This window comes from Tauraco erythrolophus, chromosome 16 (genome assembly GCF_009769465.1).
Source record: "Tauraco erythrolophus isolate bTauEry1 chromosome 16, bTauEry1.pri, whole genome shotgun sequence".
In the NCBI taxonomy this organism is placed as follows: domain Eukaryota; kingdom Metazoa; phylum Chordata; class Aves; order Musophagiformes; family Musophagidae; genus Tauraco; species Tauraco erythrolophus.
The window spans coordinates 9,074-33,817 of record NC_141480.1 but is presented as its reverse complement, the minus strand read 5'-3'; the positions used below and the strand labels follow the sequence as shown (position 1 = coordinate 33,817).

General features: G+C 45.7%; 1 long non-coding RNA gene across 1 annotated transcript; it reads right to left on the bottom strand.

Moving 5' to 3' along the window:
- Nucleotides 1-17,620: 17,620 nt before the first annotated feature.
- On the bottom strand, nt 17,621-23,197 carry LOC147527621 (uncharacterized). Its single transcript, XR_015222608.1, has 3 exons — nt 21,521-23,197; nt 20,485-20,558; nt 17,621-18,825 (listed from the first exon to the last, which is right to left on the bottom strand). It is a non-coding gene; the product is annotated as an uncharacterized LOC147527621 (long non-coding RNA).
- Between the last annotated feature and the right edge of the window lie 1,547 nt (nt 23,198-24,744).

Sequence of the window (24,744 nt, the reverse complement as noted above, 5' to 3'; positions counted from 1 at the left end):
GCTCCCCGGGGCCGTCGGAGGGCAGACCGGCCTTCAGCGTTTCCTTGCTGCTGGTTGCTGTTGCGGTCTTTTTAATAGGGACTGGTTCGTACTGTCTACACACCTCCGAGATGGGTAGGACGCAGTTTAACCTGGGCGGTACTGAAGAGGACAGAGCCCTTGTCCACCCAGGCTTTTCCTCTGTTGAACCTTTCCCTAAGCTGCTGTTTACATGGGGAAGCGTGGACAGTCCTTGCTTAGCTGACTATTTTGTGCTTTAATTACATTAGAAAAAGTGATTTTTTCATTGTTCTTTCCCTTCAGAAGTAAGGAGGTAAAGATTAGCTTGGCCATACTTTAAGAGTCCAGTATTCCCTGCAATACAATGTGTGGATTATTGTGTTGTGTTGTGTTGTGTTCCGGAAATGTTACTGGAGAATCCATATAAAATTGGTGAAATTCAACTGTTAAAGCTATTTCTGTTGCAACTGTGAATTGCTCTTACCAAGTGGGTCATGGGCCCTGGCTGACTGAAGAGACGAGACTTAAGGAGAATAGAGAGCTGTAGGCAGAGACTTTGGAGTGATGTGATTGTGTACCTTCCTTTCCTCTGGGGCTTCCACTGCTACCTGTCTGGACCACAAGGACTGATTTTGCGCATCTGAGCCAAACCTCAGATAACCCCAAGAAAGATAACTTTGTAGACTCTAAACTGGTAGCTAGGGACCGAAGATCATCTGAGCTGCAGTAAATGCCCTTAGAAGAGCTGCCCTCAAGCACACGCTCTCTATTGTCGATCTTGTATATATTGTCTATATTCTGATCATTCTTTAGCACTGCCATAACGAAAATGGTGGATGGTTAGGCAGAAGTATTTTCAACATGCACATTTCACTTCCTTAACTACAAAAAGCATTATTAAAGCATGCTTCTTGAACTCCTTTTTTTTTTTTTAAATAAGTATGTAGGCTTATCTTTTTGTTTTGTGAGCTTTTCATACTACTTTTTTTGTATCTCCAAACACAAATGATGATATAGAATGATACTACCAGTAAAAATGTCAATAGCTAAAAGTTCTGCTATCCCGTGTCCTCTGGAAGGTTGACCTGAGTAATATGACCTGACTTCTGTTATCCCGACTACTGTGATAGTGGGCTTCCCCTGTGACAATAAAACTGTTGATCGCAAATAGACTTATGAAATTCAGAGTTGGAGGGACAGGGAGACAAGTTTGATTTGATCTTTAATAGGTGGTGAATGCCTTCAGCCTCTTGCAAAGATGCAGTTAAAACTTTTAAGCAGACTGAGAGCATTGCTTGTTATCTGGCAGTGCTTATTCTTCCACCTGACAAGTTTAGTTGGAGATGGCTTTAGAAGCTCTTGAAAACATGTTACATAATGAATGTCTAAAATGCGTTTATCCCGATTGCTGCACTCTTTGACTGCACAGCTGTGGGTAGCCCTCAGGTTATCTCCCTGAATGTGCCCAGCTGTGTACTAAGTCACTGAGCTGCCTAGTGCATTCCAACATGTGGCTTTCTGGGCTGAGAGTGTGAACTGGAGCTATGCTTCCAGGTTTGTCTGCTTATACAGCAATTCTAGTCACAGTAGCCTTGGGGAACCCTCAAAATACTGTAAACACACCTTAGTAGAACCTGAACATCAGTTAAACAAGTGTGATTAAATCCTGGAAAACAAACGCTCTAGAGTGAATGAGATTAGTTTTAATATTTTTAATAGTTTTGACTATGTATGTCTTTGAAATACCTGAAAGAACACTGGAGCATAAGGAAATGAAGGGACAGGCTTGATGAGTAAATCTTATTACAAGTTTTCCAGAACAAAATGTCAAAGTAGTTCTTAGAATACTGTCTAAAAGGGTTTCTTCCTAATTAGCTGCAGAACTGGACTTGGAAATATCTTTACACGTAGTTAGAAATCTGACACCAAGTTGAAGGAACTGTACAGCAGCAGCATTTTGATCTGAAGATCCTTGTGATTAAAGATCTTGGCCATAATTCTTAACTTCTGTTTGTGTAAATAAGCTTGAGAATTATAAGAAACTCCAGATGCATTGAAATGAACTGGGAATTAACTGGAAAGCTGCAAGGCATTGAATTTAATGGTAGAAGCTGTCTACACATCTCATCTTTTTCCTCAAGGAGGAGGGCGTTTTGTGGACAAAACAAGGCCACCTGAGGTGTTCGAACTATGCTTGTAATATGCAAAGAGATCTCTGTGGTCATAAAGTGAACACACGATGATCTTTTTAAAAAAGCATGCCTAAAAGCACACCTGTGTTCAAATACAGTAGTTGATAAGCAAGGAAATGTTGATTATGTTTGTTAAAGGAACTGTCATACTCAATCAAAAGAAGTTCAGTCTCTGGTCCATTGTCCAAGGCAGCCCTGGAAGATTCTTCTGGTGATTGTGACCTGTGGCTGATAAATTTTATGAGCTAAAGCCTGTGTCTTTGCACATTTAAATCACAAAAGTGATTTATTAAGCTATGCAAAGTTTTAGCATTCACAATATCTGACGGAAAAGTGAATTTTAGCATATCCAGGTGCTGCATGGAGAGAGGGGGTGTGTGTGTGTTTAAGCTTGCTACTTCATAACTTCATTTGATAACTCTTGAGACTTCTCTAATAGAAGATGGTGAATAATATCACTTCCACAATAGCTATAGAACTCTGTCACTCATTTCTCAGTTTGCTCTCTTTCTGGTTAAAGAAGCAAAATCTGTTTTGTACAGCAGACGATCTGTATCTCATCGTCCTTTTATGTACCTTTTGTCATACTGCTCCCTTGTTTCTGAGAGGTAGTGGCTTGCACCTTACACCATATTCAAGACAGAGAAACGATGTGGATTAATTGTGATGTAAATTTTTTTTTCCTTCCTATGTTTTCTCTTCTTTTCCAAAAATTTCCAAACCCTCTATCTGGCCTTTGAGCAATGAGCTTTTAAACTTATTAATTATCAAGATATTTATTGGATCATAACAGTTCTCTCAGAGACCATCATACAGTGTATAATGTTCAAACTTTGAATTCTCATCCCCTGTGCCTGTTTGCTTTGTTTTGTTGTTTGGGTTTTGGGTGGGGTTTTTTTGGTGGTGTTTTGTTTGTTTGTTTTTCATTATTGTCCTGGTAAATGCTACACAGCTGCTCACTCACCCTCCCCCAGCCCCTGGGGATGAGGAAGGGAATTAAAGGAGAAAAGGGAGAGAGACCTGTGGGTTGAGATAAGAACAATTTACTACTACTACTACTACTACTATACAAATATATACATAGATGTACAATGATAAATATATACAAATGAGTGATGTATGGTGTAATTGCTCACCACCCCTTGACTGAGGCCCGTCTCATCCTGTGTTAACGATTCTGAAACTGGTAAGTCCCAATACCGCAATCCTGGACGAGTGAGAGGCCTGAAAATAGAGAGAGAGACAGAGACAGCACTCTGAGAGTCTGAGAGTGAGAGCCCCGGAAGAGAAGCCCTTCTTTCCGGCTGACCCTCATTTTATACTGGGTATGACGCTGCATGATATGGAATACTAATTGGCCAGTTTGGCCCTCAATCCTAAGTCTAAGTACAAATCATAAGGAGAGTCGTGAACCCTCTGTCCCGGCCATGCTCCCCCCTATCCTGTTGTGCTCCTGCACACTGGCAAGAACATGGGAAGCTGAAAACTCCTTGAGACCTCAGTGCCAACTACAAACATCAGTGCGCTGTCAGCATTCTTCTCAGAGCAAGTCTTAGACTAAAACCAAACATGGAGCTCTTCTAGCTGCTAAAAAGAAGAGCTGACTCTGTCCCAGCTGAAACCAGGACAATTATCCACACTGAAATTCATCTGAAGCTTTGCTGTCTGTTCCTACAATATGTTAGCCCCTGCAGCAACTCCATAGGGGCATTTTTTTAATTGCACAGAAGGAGGATGTTTTTAGAAATCTCTGTCACCTCATTGTTCAGCCATTTTTCTTAACCATGCATGGTCACTCTGCATATGTGGTCCTCTGTTTGGTAGTGAGAGCATAAAAAAACCCTAAAACAAACAAACAAACAAAAACCTGTCAGGGAGGCCTTAGCTGAAATATGAAATTGAAGACTAAGGCCTCCCTGACAGTTTTGGGTTTTGTTCTTTTCTGTTGTTCATTTTGATTTTTTACAGACTAAGCTTTCTTTCCAGAAATTAGAATCATAGAATCATAGAACGGTTAGGGTTGGAAGGGACCTTAAAGATCATCTAGTTCCAACCCCCCTGCCATGGGCAGAGAAATCCTTCACTACACCAGGTTGCTCAAAGCCTCGTCCAACCTGGCCTTGAACACTGCCAGGGATGGGGCATCCACAACTTCTCTGGGCAACCTGTGCCAGTGCCTCACCACCCTCAATGCAAAAAATTTCTTCCTTATATCTAATCTAAATCTCCCCTCTTTCAGTTTAAATCCATTGCTCCTTGACCTATCACTACATGCCCTTGTAAAAAGTCCCTCTCCAGCTTTCCTGTAGGCCCCCTTGAGGTACTGGAAAGCTGCTATAAGATCACCCTGGCGCCTTCTCTTCTCCAGGCTGAACAGCCCCAACTCTCCCAGCCTGTCTTCATGGCAGAGGTGCTCCAGCCCTCGAATCATCTTCGTGGCCTCCTCTGGACTCGTTCCAGTAGCTCCATGTCCTTCTTATGTTGGGGACTCCAGAGCTGAACACAGTATTCTAGGTGGGGTCTCACGAGAGCAGAGTAGAGGGGCAGAATCACCTCCCTCGACCTGCTGGCCACGCTGCTTTGGATGCAGCCCAGGATACGGTTGGCTTTCTGGGCTGCCAGCGCACATTGCCGGCTCATGTTGAGCTTCTCATCCACCAATACTCCCAAGTCCTTTTCCTCAGGGCTGCTCTCGATCCATTCTCCGCCCAGCCTGTCCTTGTGCTTGGGATTGCCCCGACCCACATGCAGGACCTTGCACTTGGCCTTGTTGAACTTCATGAGGTTCACACAGGCCCACAAATTCTTCCCTTTTTTTCTACCCACTTGTATCCACATAAATAAAGACTAATATAGCTTCCCTAGCATTTCAAAAAAGTCTGCCCAAACTCCTTCTCAGTTCCTATTTTTTACACTTGGCTGCCAAATCATAATCTTAAGTAGTCATATTGCTGATAATCACATTGCGTGTCACCACAGCCTACCTCTGTCTCCATTATGATAACATCCTTGCCCTCAAGTGGTATCCTCGGTGACAAAACCTCTGCCTCCTGAGGAGGATCTGCCCCAGAATTGTTCTCTGTCATCACACTCACACTTTCTTAACCGCAGGACTTTCTTCCTCTTCCACAGTACAGGTATTGCCAGCTTAAGTTGCTGTCACCGAAGGTGTCATTGAACAGTGTCCTAGAGTTCCTTAGCCTCAAGATCCAGACATTTTCCATGAGGATCTTGCACTGCCTGTGTCCTGTGCTCCTGGGGCTGGTAATTGAACAATCGTTGATGCAATGGATTTGGAATCCATTTGATTGACGTGATGTGATGTAGGCAATACTGGGAGTTGTAATAACCATTTATTTCCTTGTTGCACAGGTGTCTGTCTTGCATCAAAGTCATTTAAATGATCAAGTTATGATAATGGAAGTTTGTCAGCACAGCTAAGGTTTTGCCCATAATCATCAAAGAAGGTGCATGAATTTATAAAATATGTATTAAAAATAATAAAAATCTTTGTTTTGTTTTTTTTTTAAAAACCAGAAATCAGCTCCAGAAAAGAACAAAACTAGCTTTACCCAGAATGAATAAAGTAAGCTAGAAGAGATAGTCAAAACTAAATGCCTGCTTTGATTATCCTGGGCTGTATCAAAAGAAGTGTGGCCAGCAGGTCGAGGGAGGTGATTCTGCCCCTCTACTCAGCTCTCGTGAGACCCCACCTAGAATACTGTGTTCAGCTCTGGAGTCCCCAACATAAGAAGGACATGGAGCTACTGGAATGAGTCCAGAGGAGGCCACGAAGATGATTCGAGGGCTGGAGCATCTCTGCCATAAAGACAGGCTGGCAGAGTTGGGGCTGTTCAGCCTGGAGAAGAGAAGGCGCCAGGGTGATCTTATAGCAGCTTTCCAGTACCTCAAGGGGGCCTACAGGAAAGCTGGGGAGGGGCTTTTTCAAGGGCATGTAGTGATAGGACAAGGGGCAATGGCTTTAAACTGAAAGAGGGGAGATTTAGATTGGATATAAGGAAGAAATTTTTCACTCTGAGAGTGGTGAGGCACTGGCACAGGTTGCCCAGAGAAGTTGTGGATGCCCCATCCCTGGCAGTGTTCAAGGCCAGGTTGGATGAGGCTTTGGGCAACCTGGTGTAGTGGAGGATTTCTCTGCCCATGGCAGGAGGGTTAGAACTGGATGATCTTTGAGGTCCCTTCCAACCCAAACCATTCTATGATTCTATGATTAGCTAGCTACGCATTTTGCTATTATGCTTCTTGATCTACCAGAGGATGTTCTTTTGCTGAAACAGAATTTGACAGGATGTAAATGCATATAGGTTCCATTAGAAATAGCAAACCACACAGTATTCTCACAAGTTGGGTGTTATAAGCTCTTCTGTCTGAAGGAAACAAATGCTCAGAAGCAGGGAACATGCTTCCTGATCTGAAGCAGGAATGCTGCACAGAAAGTAAAGTCTTCCAGAGTGGATTTTTTTTTTTTTTTAAATGCCTTTTCTAGTAGGGGCTATTGCGATTCTAAGAGAGGAGAAGGAAAATTGCTCTAATGCATGCCATCTGTTCACCGACTTGAAAGGCTGACTACCTGACTGCAGTGACTGGCAGGACAGGAAGTGACAAGGATTTTGCACTTTTCCTCTACAGTGGTGGTAGATTGATTGCTTTTCAGGATAGGCATAGTCAAGTGGTAGTAGATGAAAGAATTATGCTCAAAGTTCTATTGGGCAGGCTTTAAAGATTGGTGATAATTTATAGAGAGCGCAGTTTGTGTCATACTCCTGTAACTGAACTGTTTGGCTTTCTCAGAGATGCTGCTAGCAGCCTTTAGATACTGGTGTCTGCTGCCACCTCATGTTTAGAAAAAGAAACAACTTGGATATTCTTACTAGGAAATACCTATGTTAATAATGCTTAAGTGACCTTATAACTGTAGGTCTAGTCTTGAGAATGAAAAAAATCATGTCAAGTTATGCAGTTTGGGTTCTTTTGTCTTCCTGTAGGAATCTGAGACTAAGGCTCTTGCTTGTTGGTTTTTGTGTTGGTTTTTTTTTTTTTCTTTTTTCTCTTTTTTTTTCGGTTGTTCCCTCCCCAACTCCTCCCTCTGGGGAAAAAAAAAAGAAAAAAAAAAAAAAAAAAGCGTGTGTGTGTGTTTTTCTTCCTCCTTCCTGATTCCTCCCTGAACTCGCAAGGAGTAGAAAGCTTGTTTTCTATTCTAGTTCAGGATGCCAGTAGACAAATCACAGAATTGCAGAATGTTAGGGATGGGAAGGGACCTCAAAGGATCATCTAGTCCAATCCCCCTGCCTGAGCAGGACCACCTAGATCAGATCACACAAGAACGTGTCCGGGCGGGTTTTGAACATCTCCATAGAAGGAGACTCCACAACCTCTCTGGGCAGCCTGTTCCAGTGTTCTGTTACCCTTACTGGGAAGAAGTTCTTCCTCATGTTTAAGTGGAACCTCCTATGTTCCAGCTTACGTCCATTTCCCCTTGTCCTATCATTGGATGCCACTGAGAAGAGCCTGGCTCCATCCTCATGGCAGTCACCCTTTACATATTTATAAACATTAATGGGGTCCCCCCTCAGTCTCCTCTTCTCCAAGCTAAAGAGACCCATCTCCCTCGGCCTTTCCTCATAAGGGAGATGCTCCACTCCCTTAATCATCTTTGTGGCCCTGCGCTGGACTCTCTCAAGCAGATCCTTGTCCTTCTTGAACTGAGGGGCCCAGAACTGGACACACTATTCCAGATGCGGCCTCGCCAGGGGAGAGTAGAGGGGGAGGAGAACCTCTCTCGACCTGCTCACCACACCCCTTCTAATACACCCCAGGATGCCATTGGCCTTCTTGGCCACAAGGGCACATTGCTGGCTCATGGCCATCCTGCTGTCCACCAGGACGCCCAGGTCCCCTTCCCCTGTGCTCTTCCCCAACAGTTCAGTCCCCAACTTGTACTGGTACATGGGGTTGTTCTTACCCAAATGCAAGACTCTACACTTGCCCTTGTTGTATTTCATTAAATTTCTCCCCGCCCAACTCTCCAGCCTGTCCAGGTCTCTCTGAATGGCAGCACAGCCCTCAGGTGCATCAGCCACTCCTCCCAGTTCAGTGTCATCAGCAAACTTGCTGACCATGCACTCTATTCCCTCATCCCAGTCGTTGATGAATATGGTGAACAATACTGGTCCCAGTACCGACCCTTGAGGGACTCCACTGGATACAGGCCTCCAAGTGGACTCTGTGCCATTGACCACTACTCTCTGGCTTCTATCCTTCAGCCAGTTCACAATCCACCTCACTACCCGATCATCCAGACCACACTTCCTCAGTTTATCTGTGAGGATGCTGTGGGAGACTGTGTCAAATGCTTTACTGAAGTCAAGATAGATCACATCCACTGCTCTGGAATGCATATCTTTGGAACATAACAAAAAGAGCATGACACACATCTAGAAGTTTATAACCTCTCCTGCTGTCAGTTGTCAACAGCCAGGAATGCTCTGTGAGGCACTATGTAAACTCCACACTTCTAGATTCTTGTTTTAAGGAGTGCTAGCCAAGCTGCTTCCAGTATCTGGGAAAGGCACAAAGCAACACCAAAAAAACCTTCACTGTGTGTTGGAGTCTGGGGTCCCCATCTATCTCCCATGGGACTAAGTAGGACAAAAACTGCTTTTCTCCCTTCATCTGCACGTTTGTGTGCACCACCTGAGTGCCTCTGGGAGAGGCAAAATTTTTCAGTGACTCTTGGAACACTTGGCCATATATAGGTCTTCTCAACACCTGAAAGAAGTCCAGTGGAAAAAACTTGGATCAGAAAGGCTGTCTTTAAACAAGAGTCTGCCTTCTGGCAGCAGTGAGGATACGTGAACAGACCTGGCTGTTCAGCCTGGAGAAGAAACCTCTCTGGACCTCTCTGTATTTAGAAGCATAATGGAAAATTGACTGCTGAATTCCCATATGGCTTCCGGAAGGTGAGAATCTAAGCCTTAGCTAGGTTTCAAAGTGCAGTTCAAAGGACAAAACTGGAAAAAAAAATGTTTGAGTTAAACAAAACTATAATTGCAGATGGTTTCGCTGCAGTGGGGGGCCTACCCACCCCCTGCTTTTAAATTACTCCAGACATGAAACACTGCACGATCATCCCACATTTGCTACAACTTCCTGTGGTGCATTGCTAGATGTTCTAGCTGTCCTGTAATGAAAGTGTATCCTGAATGATGGAATCCATTCTAGGGTAGAGGAGGACAAGCCTGCATAACGCTTATGTGTCATCTAAACTGTTACAAAGTGAAAATAGTGCTGCTGTCATTGTAGGGTATGAATTTAATCCATAGCACTTAAGAATTTACCTGGGATTTTCCTGAATTCCTTCTGCTAGATGATTTAAACATTTGCAATGGATAAACCAATAACTAGTTCTGTTTCAGGCAGGATTGCTGTGTGGTGAACTATATATGCCTGTGCTTACTGTACACAGACAATGCTAAACAATTTTAAGTGCAGTTTCTGTGAAGAAAAATTGTAGTCAGTCTTGATTTTTAGCTGAAAGCTATGAATTTTAATCCTAGAAAATGGAAAAGAAGGGAATTAAAGCTTCAGCTTTTTTCTTTAGTTTCTTTGTCTGGCACTGAGATCTAGTAGCCTGTGAGTGCTTATCATGCAGTAGAGAAAACATGACGGCATTCATAGAAGCTTTTCTCAATGTTGTACTGCATATATCATGGAATCATAGAATGGTTTAGGTTGGAAGGGAGGGACCTTAATGATCATCTAGTTCCAGCCTCCCTGCCATGGACAAGGACACCTTCCTCTACACCAGGTTGCCCAAAGCCTCATCCAGCCTGGCCTTGAACACTGCCAGGGATGAGGCATCCACAACTTCTCCAGGCAACCTGTTCCAGTGTTTCACCACTGTCATTGTAAAAAGTTTCTTCCTCATAGCTAATTGAAATCTCCTCTCTTTCAGTTTAAAGCCATTACCACTTGTCCTGTCACTACACGCCCTTCTAAAAAGTCCCCCTCCAGCTTTCTTGTATTCCCCCTTTAGGTACTGGAGGGCTGCTATAAGGTCTCCCTAGAGACTTCTCCAACTGTCTCAGCCTGTCTTCACGGCAGAGGTACTCCAGCCCTTGGATCATCTTTGTGGCCCTTCTCTGGACCTGCTCCAATTGGTCCATGTCTTTCCTGTGCTGAGGACTCCAGAGCTGGACACAGTATTCTGCGTGGGATCTCATGAGAGTGGAGTAGAGCGACAGAATCACCTCCCTCGACCTGCTGGCCATGCTTCTTTGTATACAGCCCAGGATACGGTTGGCTTTCTGGGCTGCGAGCGCACATTGCTGGTCGTGTCCAGCTTTTCATCCACCAGTATCCTTAAGTCCATCTCTGCAAGGCTGCTCTCAATCCCTTCATCCCCCAGCCTGTATTGATACCAGGGGTTCCTTGTTTCATTATGAAGCGTTTCTGTAGGTAAGATTTTAGACCAAAAATACATACTTTTTTTATTCTAATTAAAAATACTCATTGCAGTTAGGAGAGCCAGACACCTCGATAGTAACAGGTGAGACTCATAAAGGCTAGGAGCTAAAGTTGGGGCTAAAGGAAGTAACAGCTAGTCTTTTTTATTTTTATTTTTTTAAAAGAAGGCTCGATTACTGCCTTAACCTGAAGGTCATTTTCTGTCTTCTGCTTTATTGAAAAGGGAAGTAAGCTTTTTTAACTCTAGCTTTTGTCATCATGTGTTGTGTCCACGTATAAGTGCCACTGCTTCAAAATTCAAAGGAGTATATACATTTTAATATCTAACTTTCCTTTTACCTTGATGCTGGCTGCCAGCCAGTTATGGACCTTCTAGGAATATGCACCCACATAGACTCAGGAGTATTAAACCTTGTGGTTATAAAAAGAAGCTTTGAATCCAGGGAGGAGAAAGGGAAGGAACACTTACTTTCTGATGTTCTTTTTTGTAATGATTTTTGTATTGGCTAAGTATTAATTCTTCCCAAGTTGAATTCTTCTATGCATTTCTCCATTGCTTCATTCTTCGAAGCATAATAAAAGGGTACGTGCTGGAGGTGGGTCAAGGTAAGGGACTGGAGCCCTGGGCAGGCTACTAGGGGATCAGGGTGAGAATAAGATCCTTGTGTGGTTAAGCATTAGGAATGCAGACACATCAGGTGGGAAGGGGAGCCCAGGACCTTGCAGCGCATGTTGACTGTGCCTCTGTACTGAATTAGGGATGTAGCTTTGGATCTGTAAATGTATTCTACTCATATGTGCTTTAAACTGTTGAAAACTGAAGGTTCAGTATTTGTCTCTTATGGTTTATTGTTTGGAGTTTGGTCTTGAGGGTTTCTCACTCAGGAGCCATGGTTTATTACATGATTTTGTGGGGTTCATTATTTACCAGTCAGAGTTTGTGGTTTACTTATTTACTGATCAGGGCACAGGATTTAAAATCTAACCTCATCGGTAAACTCCAAATCTCTAATGACCATTTGGGTTCCAAAGTTCACGGTTTACACACTTTGTTCACACAGTTTGGGGTTCAGGGTTGATGACTTACTGTTAAATGGAAAGGTCTAAATACTTAGATAATTAACTCTAAGACCTAAACAGTACACTAGGAACCCTTCTTTAGGGTTTGAAACTGTAGTGCACCGGACATAGTTTTCTTTGTGATCCCTGTAAGAAAGGCACTCAGACTATGTAGTGTATTGATTAAAATTCCTTTTATTGAAGCTAACACCAGAAGGAAGAAGAGGATGGTATGGATAATCTTATGTCTTTCAGATGCTGGGAGCCCTGAGTTGTGTGGTCTGAGGGACCTCTGATCAGGGCATGGCATGTGGTGCAGTTCTTGCCTGTGGAGAGGTTCCACTGATAACTGGTCTTTTGAGCTCTTACAGGATTTTCTTAGAATAAAATAATATCATTTATTATTTCTACTGTCAAACAAAATGATGTTCACTTGAGAATCTGTTGCTTCACTTTATGATAGAGACAAGGAAATGTAATTGCCAGTGCCAAGCAGGAGCTGTCTAGAGGCTCCTTTGTTATGACAAGCTGGCTGAGGTTATCCTATGGACAAGGGATATATGCAGCACAACACAGGCTCTAAGGCCAAGCTGTATTTGTAGCATTGCACAGCACCGGGCCCTTGCCTTCGCATGTTGTGTTATATGGACCACTGACTCCTCAGTATACAAGTCTCCTCATTAGGATCATTGCCTCCCTTTAACAGCAACCATTCACCTGTGTGTTCAGATCTGAGGTCTCAGTTTGATACACATGTCTGTGCCATGCAGTGTCCCTGTCTTCCTCTCTCTCTCTCCTTACTTCTCTTTTGCCGTCCCTCTCTCCTGTTCCTTGTCCTGCTTTTTGTCTCTCCCTGTCCTGTGCTCTGTCTCCATCTTTGTCTCTCTCCTTCCTTTTCTCTCCTCCTTTTTTGTCTGCATCCCTTTGTCCTCCTGCTCCTCAGTATTGTCTTCCTTCCACTCCTCTGTCCCACTCTTGTCCCTTACTTCTCTGTTGGTCCCTCTGTCTTGTTGCGTATCGTTATTTTTGCTGTCTGCGTCCCGCTGCCTCGCTTCCTGTTAATCCCCTTTGGTTCTATCCCACTGTCCTGGTGTTAGCAAAACTGCTGGCAGCCGGGAAGAAAATTAATCTACACAAAGTGATAAACAGGCACTCCTTTATTCCAGTGCTGGGGGCCACGGGGGATAGCTCTGTCCAAGCGTGTCTGCCTTAGCATCAAAATCTGTAGGTTTTTATACACTCGTTTTGTTGAATCATCATTCCATAAGTTCTTTTACATAAAATTGTATATGAGTCTCACTTTTAAATTTGACCTTTAAAGTGACTGATTTTACTAGTTATATTACCTTATCAATATTCTTATTCTATAACAATCACTGGTTGAATTTATTTAATTTTACTGATTATAATCCTTGATATTAAAATCCAAATGGAAAGGGGCAAGGGGGTTTCCAAGCAGCATAACTGGTGTCTGTGACAGTTTCCTTAGTTTCTTAAAACAAAACAGAAAAATGCAGTAGCTGGGGGATGAGGTATCCGTGGTTCCTTGGTTTAAAACAATACATAGAAAGATCCAGTAATTTCCTAGTGAGGGCTCTAGAGTTACTTATTAAACTTAACAATCCTCCCCTACATATTTTGTTTTTCAGTTTTCTACCCAACTCTTGTACTTGATTAAATCTTATAGAATCATAGAATCATAGAATGGTTAGGGCTGGAAGGGACCTTCAAAGGTCATCTAGTCCAACCCCCCTGCAAGGAACAGGGATATCTCCAACTAGATCAGGTTGCTCAGGGCCTCGTCCAACCTGGCCTTGAACATCTCCAGGGATGGAGCATCCACCACCTCTCTGGGCAACCTGTGCCAGTGTTCTACAACTCTCATGGTAAAAAATTTTTTCCTAATATCCAACCTGAATCTACCTCCCTCTATTTTAAAACCATTACCCCTTGTCCTATCACAACTGGCCCTCCTGAACAGCCTCTCCCCATCTTTCATGTAGGCCCCCTTGAGGTACTGGAAGACCGCTATAAGGTCACCTCGGAGCCTCCTCTTCTCCAGGCTGAACAGCCCCAACTCTTTCAGCCTGTCCTCATAGGAAAGGTGCTCCAGCCCTCTTATCATTTTCGTGGCCCTCCTCTGGACCCTCTCCAACTGGTCCATGTCCTTCTTATGTTGGAGACTCCAGAACTGGACGCAATACTCCAAGTGAGGTCTCACGAGGGCAGAGTAGAGGGGGAGAATCACCTCCCTTGACCTGCTGGCCACGCTCCTCTTGATGCAGCCCAGGACGCGGTTGGCCTTCTGGGCCGCAAGAGCACATTGCCGGCTCATATTGAGCTTCTCGTCCACCAGTACTCCCAAGTCCTTCTCCTCAGGGCTGCTCTCGATCCATTCTCCACCAAGTCTGTATTTGTGCCTGGGATTGCCGTGACCCAGATGTAGGACCTTGCACTTGGCCTGGTTAAACTTCATGAGGTTGGTACGGGCCCACCTCTCCAGCCTGTCGAGGTCCCTCTGGATGGCATCCCTCCCTTCCAGCGTGTCGACGGCACCACACAGCTTGGTGTCATCGGCGAACTTGCTGAGGGTGCACTCCATGCCACTGTCCACGTCACTGACAAAGATGTTGAAGAGGGCCGGGCCCAACACGGACCCCTGAGAGACGCCACTCGTGACCGGTCTCCACATGGACATCGAGCCGTTGACCACTACTCTCTGAGTACGGCCATTGAGCCAATTCCTTATCCACCGAGTGGTCCATCCATCAAACCCATGCCTCTCTAGTTTAGAGAGAAGAATGTCGTGCGGGACAGTGTCAAAAGCTTTGCACAAGTCCAGGTAGATGACATCCATTGGTCGACCCTTGTCCACCGATGTTGTCACCCCATCATAAAAGGCCACCAAGTTGGTCAGGCACAATCTGCCTTTGGTGAAGCCATGTTGGCTGTCACCCACCACCTCCTTGCTCTCCATGTGCCTTAGCATGGTTCCCAGGAGAATCTGCTCCATGACCTTGCCAGGCACAGAGGTGAGGCTGACCGGCCTGTAGTTGCCCGGGTCCTCCTTGTTCCCCTTTTTAAAAATGGGGGTTATGTTCCCTCTCTTCCAGTCATCGGGGACCTCGCCAGACCGCCACGACTTCTCAAATACAATGGCCAGTGGCTTGGCAACTTCATCCGCCAGTTCCTTCAGGACCCGCGGATGGATCTCATCAGGTCCCATGGACTTGTGCACCTTCAAGTTCCTCAGATGTTCCCGAACCTGCTCTTCAGATTCCTCAGATGTTCCCGAACCTGCTCTTTGTGCAAAGCTTTTGACACTGTCCCGCACGACATTCTTCTCTCTAAACTAGAGAGGCATGGGTTTGATGGATGGACCACTCGGTGGATAAGGAATTGGCTCAATGGCCGTACTCAGAGAGTAGTGGTCAACGGCTCGATGTCCATGTGGAGACCGGTCACGAGTGGCGTCCCTCAGGGGTCCGTGTTGGGCCCGGCCCTCTTCAACATCTTTGTCGGTGACGTGGACAGTGGCATGGAGTGCACTCTCAGCAAGTTCGCCGATGACACCAAGCTGTGTGGTGCCGTCGACACGCTGGAAGGGAGGGATGCCATCCAGAGGGACCTCGACAGGCTGGAGAGGTGGGCCCGTACCAACCTCATGAAGTTTAACCAGGCCAAGTGCAAGGTCCTACATCTGGGTCACGGCAATCCCAGGCACAAATACAGACTGGGTGGTGAATGGATCGTGAGCAGCCCTGAGGAGAAGGACTTGGGAGTACTGGTGGACGAGAAGCTCAATATGAGCCGGCAATGTGCTCTTGCGGCCCAGAAGGCCAACCGCATCCTGGGCTGCATCAAGAGGAGCGTGGCCAGCAGGTCAAGGGAGGTGATTCTCCCCCTCTACTCTGCCCTCGTGAGACCTCACTTGGAGTATTGCGTCCAGTTCTGGAGTCCCCAACATAAGAAGGACATGGACCAGTTGGAGAGGGTCCAGAGGAGGGCCACGAAGATGATAAGAGGGCTGGAGCACCTTTCCTATGAGGACAGGCTGAAGGAGTTGGGGCTGTTCAGCCTGGAGAAGAGGAGGCTCCGGGGTGACCTTATAGCGGTCTTCCAGTACCTCAAGGGGGCCTACAAGAAAGATGGGGAGAGGCTGTTCAGGAGGGCCAGTTGTGATAGGACAAGGGGTAATGGTTTTAAAATAGAGGGAGGTAGATTCAGGTTGGATATTAGGAAAAAATTTTTTACTATGAGAGTTGTAGAACACTGGAACAGGTTACCCAGAGAGGTGGTGGATGCTCCATCCCTGGAGACGTTCAAGTCCCGGTTGGATGAGGCCCTGAGCAACCTGATCTAGTTGGAGATATCCCTGTTCCTTGCAGGGGGGTTGGACTAGATGACCTTTGAAGGTCCCTTCCAGCCCTAACGATTCTATGATTCTATGATTCTATGATTCAAGTACAGTGATTATTCAAGTATTCAAGTACATCTTGATTATTTTGTCAAAGTTTTGTCACATTTCCCCCCATTGAAAGTTTTGAAAATCATTTCAATACTTTTGTCTTAATGCTAAAAGGTGAATATTCTCTACATTATTGGGACTTCATTCACTATATCCTGTTGGGAGCCTTGGGATTGATTCCGTTTCATCCTGCTGCCTGGCCACTGCCTGGATAATCATCCCATTAAATGCAGTCTTGTTATTTATTTGTCTCTTCAAACAATAATATATCAAAAGAATCACCAAAAAGATTAACAAGACAATTGCAGTGCTAATTAGTGATTTTTCCCAAGAACTCAAATTCCATCCTAATCCATTAAAAATTTTGTCTCTCCAGCTCTCTTGCATGTGCTGCTGAAGTTCTTGAGTACTTTCTTCCACTTTCTCTGTAAGTCTAAGTCACGTTTTACATCTGGAGTCATATTTGGAATGTGTATATAACAACGGTTAATTCTACTTTTTTTTTAGGTATCCACAGACACCATGTTCTTCAAGTAAGAGCATATTTAAAGCTGTTCTCTTTTGTAAAGTTATTCTTGAAGCAGCTTGTAATCGTATATTTACATCTTTCAATTCCTTCCTGGTCACGTTTGCTGGCTCCTTACCTGACCTGTTAGATGATACATCAATTCCTTGTTCTTATATATTGCTAAAAGTCATAGATTCATAGATTTCTAGGTTGGAAAAGACCTTAGAGATCATCGAGTCCAACCGTCCCTAAACCCCATTAAACCATATCCCTAAGTAGATCATCCACCCTATTCTTAAACACATCCAGGGATGGGGACTCAACCACCTCCCTGGGCAGCCTATAAGGATTCTAGCGTTCAACTAATTTTTATCTCTGATGAAGATTTATTCCATTTTTCATTTATTTCTGATTTTTTTGTTTGTTTTAATTTTAAATTTTTCAAAGTTCCTCCGAAAGGAGCATTTTACAAATTGTACATAATGTTGGCTTACCTAAAGTTATATTTGCTTTCCTTTGCTCTCTAAAGGTCAATGTGTTGTCCGGGTTTTATCACTTATTGCTCAAACTAAGTGTCTTGGACCCTGAATTGAAGATTTCTTATAACTAAATATTGTTCCTCCATTGGGAGTGTATGTTTTGCTCAATACGAGGCTATTTTTAAGGCCTATCCATGTTTTAAAGCAGCAGTTGGAGGGGGAATATCTTGAATTATTCTGTCAACAGTACTTCAATTACATTTCTTTTTACATTTCCACCGTGACACTGGATTTTCCTTCTTTCGTGTTGAGCTACCTTTATCCTGTACCAATAGCCAAGTTGCAAAAATTGACCTGTCCCAAGTAAAACACCAAGTGGCCTTTGCTGTGTACTGGAATTGTGATAAAATTGATCATTGACCAAACAGAGTTTTAACTTGTCACTTTATTCAATGTTTGATTAGTTTTTTTCACATTTCCATTCCTTGCTCATTTGGCTTACATTTTTCTGTATCAGTTGATTATGAGAACACCATCCTACATTTCAAACCCTGCTTATCTTGGTAAAAACATCATGTAATAGTTTTTCACAATCAGCTGGATTTGCTAGAGACTTCCACTGTTTTTTTAATAATTTCCACTTTTTCTTGCTATTTAATAACTGGGTTTTGTTCACATTGTGTAGTTTCATTTTCATGTTTTAATTTATTCAAAGTCATGGTTAGAATTCTCTATGGAATTGATTCACCTGCTGCTTTTGGTGTGGGTAAACAAGCAGTGATTTGTGACGTGTTTTGCAATTTGGCAAACTCTTTGATTAATCTTAACGTTGTATTATTTTTTTGGGGCGTGGGGTACTTGGGAGGTATATTAATTTTTCTGCTCCTATTTGTCTTTTATTTTTTATCTTTCTTTCCTTTTGGCCCGTGTAGGGACTTGAACTTTTACTGTAAAGACTTTATGGTCTGATTCTTCATCTCTTAACCAACAATGATATTGACCTTCATATTTTCAAGGTAATATTAATTACCTTTAACGAGTTCTTTCCATTTTGTTTGTGCACTTTATAGTCAGGGTGCACTATTACTTAATTTATTTCTGCATCTAACTTCAAATATAATTTTTTTCTTTATCTTTTTTTCTAATTCACCTGCAACTTTTCAAGATTGAAGTCCAGGATTTGAGTAAAACTACATCTCACCTTTAATTGATTTTCATACTTCACTGATACTTCTTGTTGTTCAATTTTTACCTCGAACCAGGCTCCCACTAACATTTATCTCCACCACAGTGTACATTTTCCAAAAATTTCAGAATGATACACAAAATAAAACATATTTCAAAGTCAATTTTGAAATCTCAGGATCCCTATTCACAGTTTTCCACAATGGTGGGGCTTTCTTTACCCTTGTGTCATGTATCGAAGCATCCGATTCAGCAATCTTGATGGCAGTGAAGGCAGTCAGCAATACTTGAAAAGGTCCCTTCCAGCCACCTTGAAGAGGTTCAGAAGCCCTCCATAGGACTTCTTCACATAGATGTAGTCTCCTGGTTGGAAGTCGTGCACTGGATTCTCCAAAGACAGAGGTTTGTTCTATACAGCTGCACCCCGAAGCGCAGTTAGAGTTTTTCCTAAAGAAAGCAGATAGTTATGTACATCTTGTTTTCCTTTCCAGTGCATATTCAAATTTGGCTCAGGAAACTCCTAAGGCTTTCTATGCAATAACTCATATGGACTGACCATAAGGTCCTACATCTGGGTCACGGCAATCCCAGGCACAAATACAGACTGGGCGGAGAATGGATTGAGAGCAGCCCTGAGGAGAAGGACTTGGGAGTACTGGTGGACGAGAAGCTCAATATGAGCCGGCAATGTGCTCTTGCGGCCCAGAAGGCCAACCGCGTCCTGGGCTGCATCAAGAGGAGCGTGGCCAGCAGGTCGAGGGAGGTGATTCTCCCCCTCTACTCTGCCCTCGTGAGACCTCACTTGGAGTATTGCGTCCAGTTCTGGAGTCTCCAACATAAGAAGGACATGGACCAGTTGGAGAGGGTCCAGAGGAGGGCCACGAAGATGATAAGAGGGCTGGAGCACCTTTCCTATGAGGACAGGCTGAAAGAGTTGGGGCTGTTCAGCCTGGAGAAGAGGAGGCTCCGGGGTGACCTTATAGCGGTCTTCCAGTACCTCAAGGGGGCCTACAAGAAAGATGGGGAGAGGCTGTTCAGGAGGGCCTGTTGTGATAGGACAAGGGGTAATGGTTTTAAAATAGAGGGAGGTAGATTCAGGTTGGATATTAGGAAAAAATTTTTTACCATGAGAGTTGTAGAACACTGGAACAGGTTGCCCAGAGAGGTGGTGGATGCTCCATCCCTGGAGACGTTCAAGGCCCGGTTGGATGAGGCCCTGAGCAACCTGATCTAGTTGGAGATATCCCTGTTCCTTGCAGGGGGGTTAGACTAGATGGCCTTTGAAGGTCCCTTCCAGCCCTAACGATTCTATGATTCTATGATTCTATGACCAATGTTCCGCTTTTTGGTTGAACTCGAATTCATAAAAGGGTTAGTGGGAGTGCCTGAGGCCATTTCAAGTTAGTGTCCTGACATATTTTACTCATTTGTCTTTCCAGTGTTTGATTCATTCTTTCTACCTTCCCACTAGATTGTCATCTGCAAGGTGTATGTAAATCCCATGTGATTCCCAGAATTTTACTAACACCTTGGACTATTTCTGCAATGAGATGTGAACCTCTATCTGAGGAAATTCCAATGGGTGCCCCAAATCTTGGGATAATTTCTTGCAATAGTCATTTAATGACTTCCTTTGCTTGATTGGTTTGATAGGGAAAAGCTTCCGGCCGTCCTGTAAAAGTGTCAGCCCCTTCCACAATGTATCAATACCCATATTGCCGAGGTAATTCTAAAAAATCTACTTGCCAGTAATCTCCTAGTTCAATTCCTGATTTCAGTATTTCCATTTGAACTTTTCTCTTTATAACTAGGTTGTTTTTTTTTTTTAAACGTATCCCACATTTTGCAGTTGTCATTTTAGCCATTTCTAGCATTTTCACTGAGACTATGTGTCTCCTTAGGAGAGCTACCAATGCTTCTGCTCCCCAATGACATTCCTCGCGTTTTGTTTGTATTATTTCCTTCATTAAAAGTGGTGGGATTACTACTTGACTTGTTATTGTCACCCACCATCCTGCCAAATTCTTCTTTGCATTTAGTAACTTCCCGAAGTTACTGCGACCACCCCTCACTGAGCATGCACCACGAAATTCTTGTAGTCTATACCTTTAAATCCAAGCGAGGAAAATTCACACCAATCCTGACCAAGACATGCATGACCAGAGTCACTCGAGCTCCACCTGAAAGTATAAAAATGGCTTAAGAGAAGGGAGTGTTGGGGGAAGACCTCCATTGGAACGTCCGGGATCAGCCGACGGTCTGGACCTCTCTTCTCCCCGCCACAGGGACGTCTGTTGGGTAAGAGCTCTGTGTTACATGCGCTTAGTTACCAACACTTTGCTTGCTATTTAGAATTATCACTGATCGGTTCTGTTTTTTGCAGTCAGTACCCATCACTGGCTATCTTCGAATCTGTATCCTGTCATGAGCATATGTAATAAAATTTGTTATGTATAAAGTTTCTGGAAACTTTAACAACTGATACTGGGGATAGAGGGATCTGGCCTGGTGCGCTGCTCACAGGGTCCCTGAACAGGTCAGACAATCACCCTCCGACTCAGTGGGCTGCCCAGAGGGATCTGTCCCGGTGACGCTGTCAGCGTGAGCCTGACAGACCGGTCCCATTAAGGGCTCGAGGTAACCCCTCTCCCTGTCCTCTGTCAACCCAACGTCACACTGTAATGCGACAGCAGCGTTACCCCACCCAGGCACAGGATTCAGTGCTTGGGCTCGTTATGTTTCACGCTGCTGATGACCACCCAACACTCCAGTCTCCCCAGACCCTCTGCAGGGCCGCCTGTCCCTCGGGAGTCGGCAGCACCCCCCAGCTAAGCACCATTGGCACGTTCCGCTCCTGCATCCCAACTGCTGATCGGAATGCTGAATGGCACCGGCTTCGCGGTCTCCAGTGTCACCTGGCAGGTGGGCAGCTGCTCTCGTGCAGGCGTGGAGGGCGAGGGCACGCTGCCGGGCACAGAGCTCGCTGGTTTTCCACTTGGGAGTCACGGTGGTGCCGTGATGAGAGCTGTGCAGACACTGAGGACGGCCGTCTGCCTTGAGCAGAATAAAACTCTCTATGCTGCATGTGCGTGACCCGGCACTGTGTTTCAGTGCTATGCATCGTACCCGTCACCATTCTTACCGCAGTGCTCCTCTGTCTCCATCGGGCACCCACAGGCAGTCTCGGTGCCATCAGTTTTGTCAGAACCTTTTGGCCAAGAGGGTGGCAATCGCTCGGGTTCCGGCGGGTGCAGCAGCAGTAACGGGGCGCAGCAGGTGGCGGTGGCACAGCCGTCACTCTGACGCAGCTGCATATCTGCTGCGCGTGCATGTCTGCTCCCTCAGGAATTTGGGGTTCCTGGAAAAAAAGGTCTGGTGGAGTCAAAGTGCAAAATCCTGGAACAACCAAGCGGGACTGAAGCGCTCGCCTGACCTCTGCTCACACCACAGTGCTCCCGCTGTTCTCCCTGGGATTTCCAATGTTCCTGTTATTTTAATTTTTACTACTTCTTATTTACAGTAACGAGAACAGTCTTTACAAGTAAATAAACGCAGACTCCATCTACTCTGCAAAACTTTACAGACAGTAATTGCTCCCAATTTATATTATAAAATCACAAGCAGCAAAATACAAATAACAGAGCACTGACTGGGATTACCATCTATAGAGAAACAACTCTAGTCAGTATTAAAAAAATAAAAAAAAAAATCACAGGCACTAGTTGATGCCACATAGTGGTAAAGTGACAAAACCTTAGAGGGCAAATAAACAAAGGAAATATTATTTAGGGATGAATCATGGTTAAATTTAATCATAGCTACTACTTCACAAACCAGGTGGTACAGATTCCCAGTCTTCATTGTAATTTTAATAAAAAAAGTTAGCAGTCTTTTTTGAAGCCATATAGAAAACTGGTTGACAACCATTAATAGCTAAAGTTAAATATAGCCGTTATTAAATAAATTGCAGTCATTAATGACTCCATCGGAAACAAAAGACAGTTTTAGAATTTAAAATGCAAATAGAATTGGAAAGCTAAGGGAGAGTGTTTAACACTTAAATTATGACACAGCTGTAAGTTCACAACCAATAATGACTCCTGCCCAGAACCAAAACAAAGAGAAATAAAAATGAGTCACTAATTAACAGCTGTGTTTAAATGTAGGTATTAAGAAAATTCACAGGTGGTAATGATTCTCAACCAGAACTAAAAACATTAAAAGAGTTAGTTTTAAAATAAAATTAGAAAACTGTTAACAGAGTATCGTGACCACTTAAATTTAAACGTGGCCAGTTTTGGGGACAGCTCCCACCCCTTCCAAACCCACAGATTTCTTTCAAGTAAAACTAAAATAAAAGTAAAACCAGTGCAAAATGAATGTAATTAGTAAACAGTCACACTGAATTTTGAAAACACTGAGAACGCTAATTGGGCATCGTTAATGCCTCTCACTCACCGAGCAGCAGCGATGTTACATTTGCGCCCTCGCGGCGCCCAGGCAGCACCGCCGTAACGAACATGTCGTGACACGGAGCAGAACCAGAACAGCAACCGGGAGCGCTTTGTGGTGACACCACCCGAGTGTAACTGCAGCGCTCAGGCGTGGTCGTGACTCCTGCTGCACAACGGCGACTCAGACAAGAGAAGAACCTTTTCTTTCGCTGCCGTCTCTGCTGTCGGCGCTTCGTGTCCTTTTCCGTTCTCCTGCGGCCGCAGAGAACCGGGATCTTCCCCGGGCGCGAGTCCTTCGCTCGCTGCGCCCGAGAAGAATGAGTGACTGAGCGGGGCCGTGTCAGTCTGTCCCGTGCCCCAGCGCAGCGCCCGGAGAAGCCCCCGCTCCGCTCACTGCGGTCACACCCGCCCCGGCGGCGGCTGCTCGGGACAGACGCCGTCACTGCCCGTCACTGCCGTCCCGCCCGTAACGGGCAGCGCCGCTTAAACGGCCACCGTCGCTTCCGCGAAAGAGTAACCGAACTGTGCGACTAAGGCCCGCCCCCGCCCCCCCCGTCATTATCGCCTCTCCGCGCAGCACTCGCCGAGCGCGGCCCCGACCCCGCAGCGAAACGGCCCGGAGGCAGAACCGGCCGCGGCGAGAGGGACCCGCCCGCCGCAACGGCTGCCGCCACCGCCGGTACCCGCACGGGAGGCCCCGAGCCGCGGATAAACGCCCTCGCGGAGGCCGGGCCGGCGCCAGGCCCTCGAGAGCCGTGGCCGGACATAGAACCGGCACCGCCGCGGCCCCGGCGGCAACAGCTGTCGCCGCTCGGAGCGGCTTCTCGGCGACGGACGGACGCTCCCGCCCTCCCGCAGCACAGACCTGTCGGCCCGGTACCGAAACTGGCCATCGGCGCTCCGGTACGGGCCCCTACCGCGCTCCAAGGCGGCCAGAAAGCACCCTTCAGTCCTCCGGACGAACACTCCGAACTCACTCTCTACGGGCCGGAAGTCCTCCAGACACCGGAAGTGCTTCGTCAGTCAGCCGAACTCTCTCTCTATGGGCCGGAAGTCCTCCAGAACACCGGAAATGCCCTGTCAGTCAGCCGAACTCTCTCTCTATGGGCCGGAAGTCCTCCAGAACACCGGAAGTGCCCCGTCAGTCAGCCGAACTCTCTCTCTATGGGCCGGAAGTCCTCCCGAACACCGGAAATGCCCCGTCAGTCAGCCGAACTCTCTCTCTATGGGCCGGAAGTCCTCCAGAACACCGGAAATGCCCCGTCAGTCAGCCGAACTCTCTCTCTATGGGCCGGAAGTCCTCCAGAACACCGGAAATGCCCCGTCAGTCAGCCGAACTGTCTCTCTATGGGCCGGAAGTCCTCCCGGACACCGGAAGTGCCCCGTCAGTCAGCCGAACTCTCTCTCTATGGGCCGGAAGTCCTCCCGAACACCGGAAATGCCCCGTCAGTCAGCCGAACTCTCTCTCTATGGGCCGGAAGTCCTCCCGAACACCGGAAATGCCCCGTCAGTCAGCCGAACTCTCTCTCTATGGGCCGGAAGTCCTCCAGGATACCGAAGGTGCCCCGTCAGTCAGCCGAACTCTCTCTCTATGGGCCGGAAGTCCTCCCGGACACCGAAAGTGCCCCGTCAGTCAGCCGAACTCTCTCTCTATGGGCCAGAAGTCCTCCAGAACTACCTGACCGATCTTAGAGACCACTAGATCCTCCCTGACCCACTCGACACCTACCCCGGATCATCCCAGAAAGATTATACAAGCACCCAGGCCTCTCCTAGAGCCCCCAGACCCCTTCTAAAGCTCCCAGACCCATCCTAGAGACCCCTACAACTCTCCAGAAACATTTTGCACCCTCTCAGGCCTATCTGAGAGCCCCCAAATGCTTCCCAGACCCCCAGATACCCCCAGACCCAT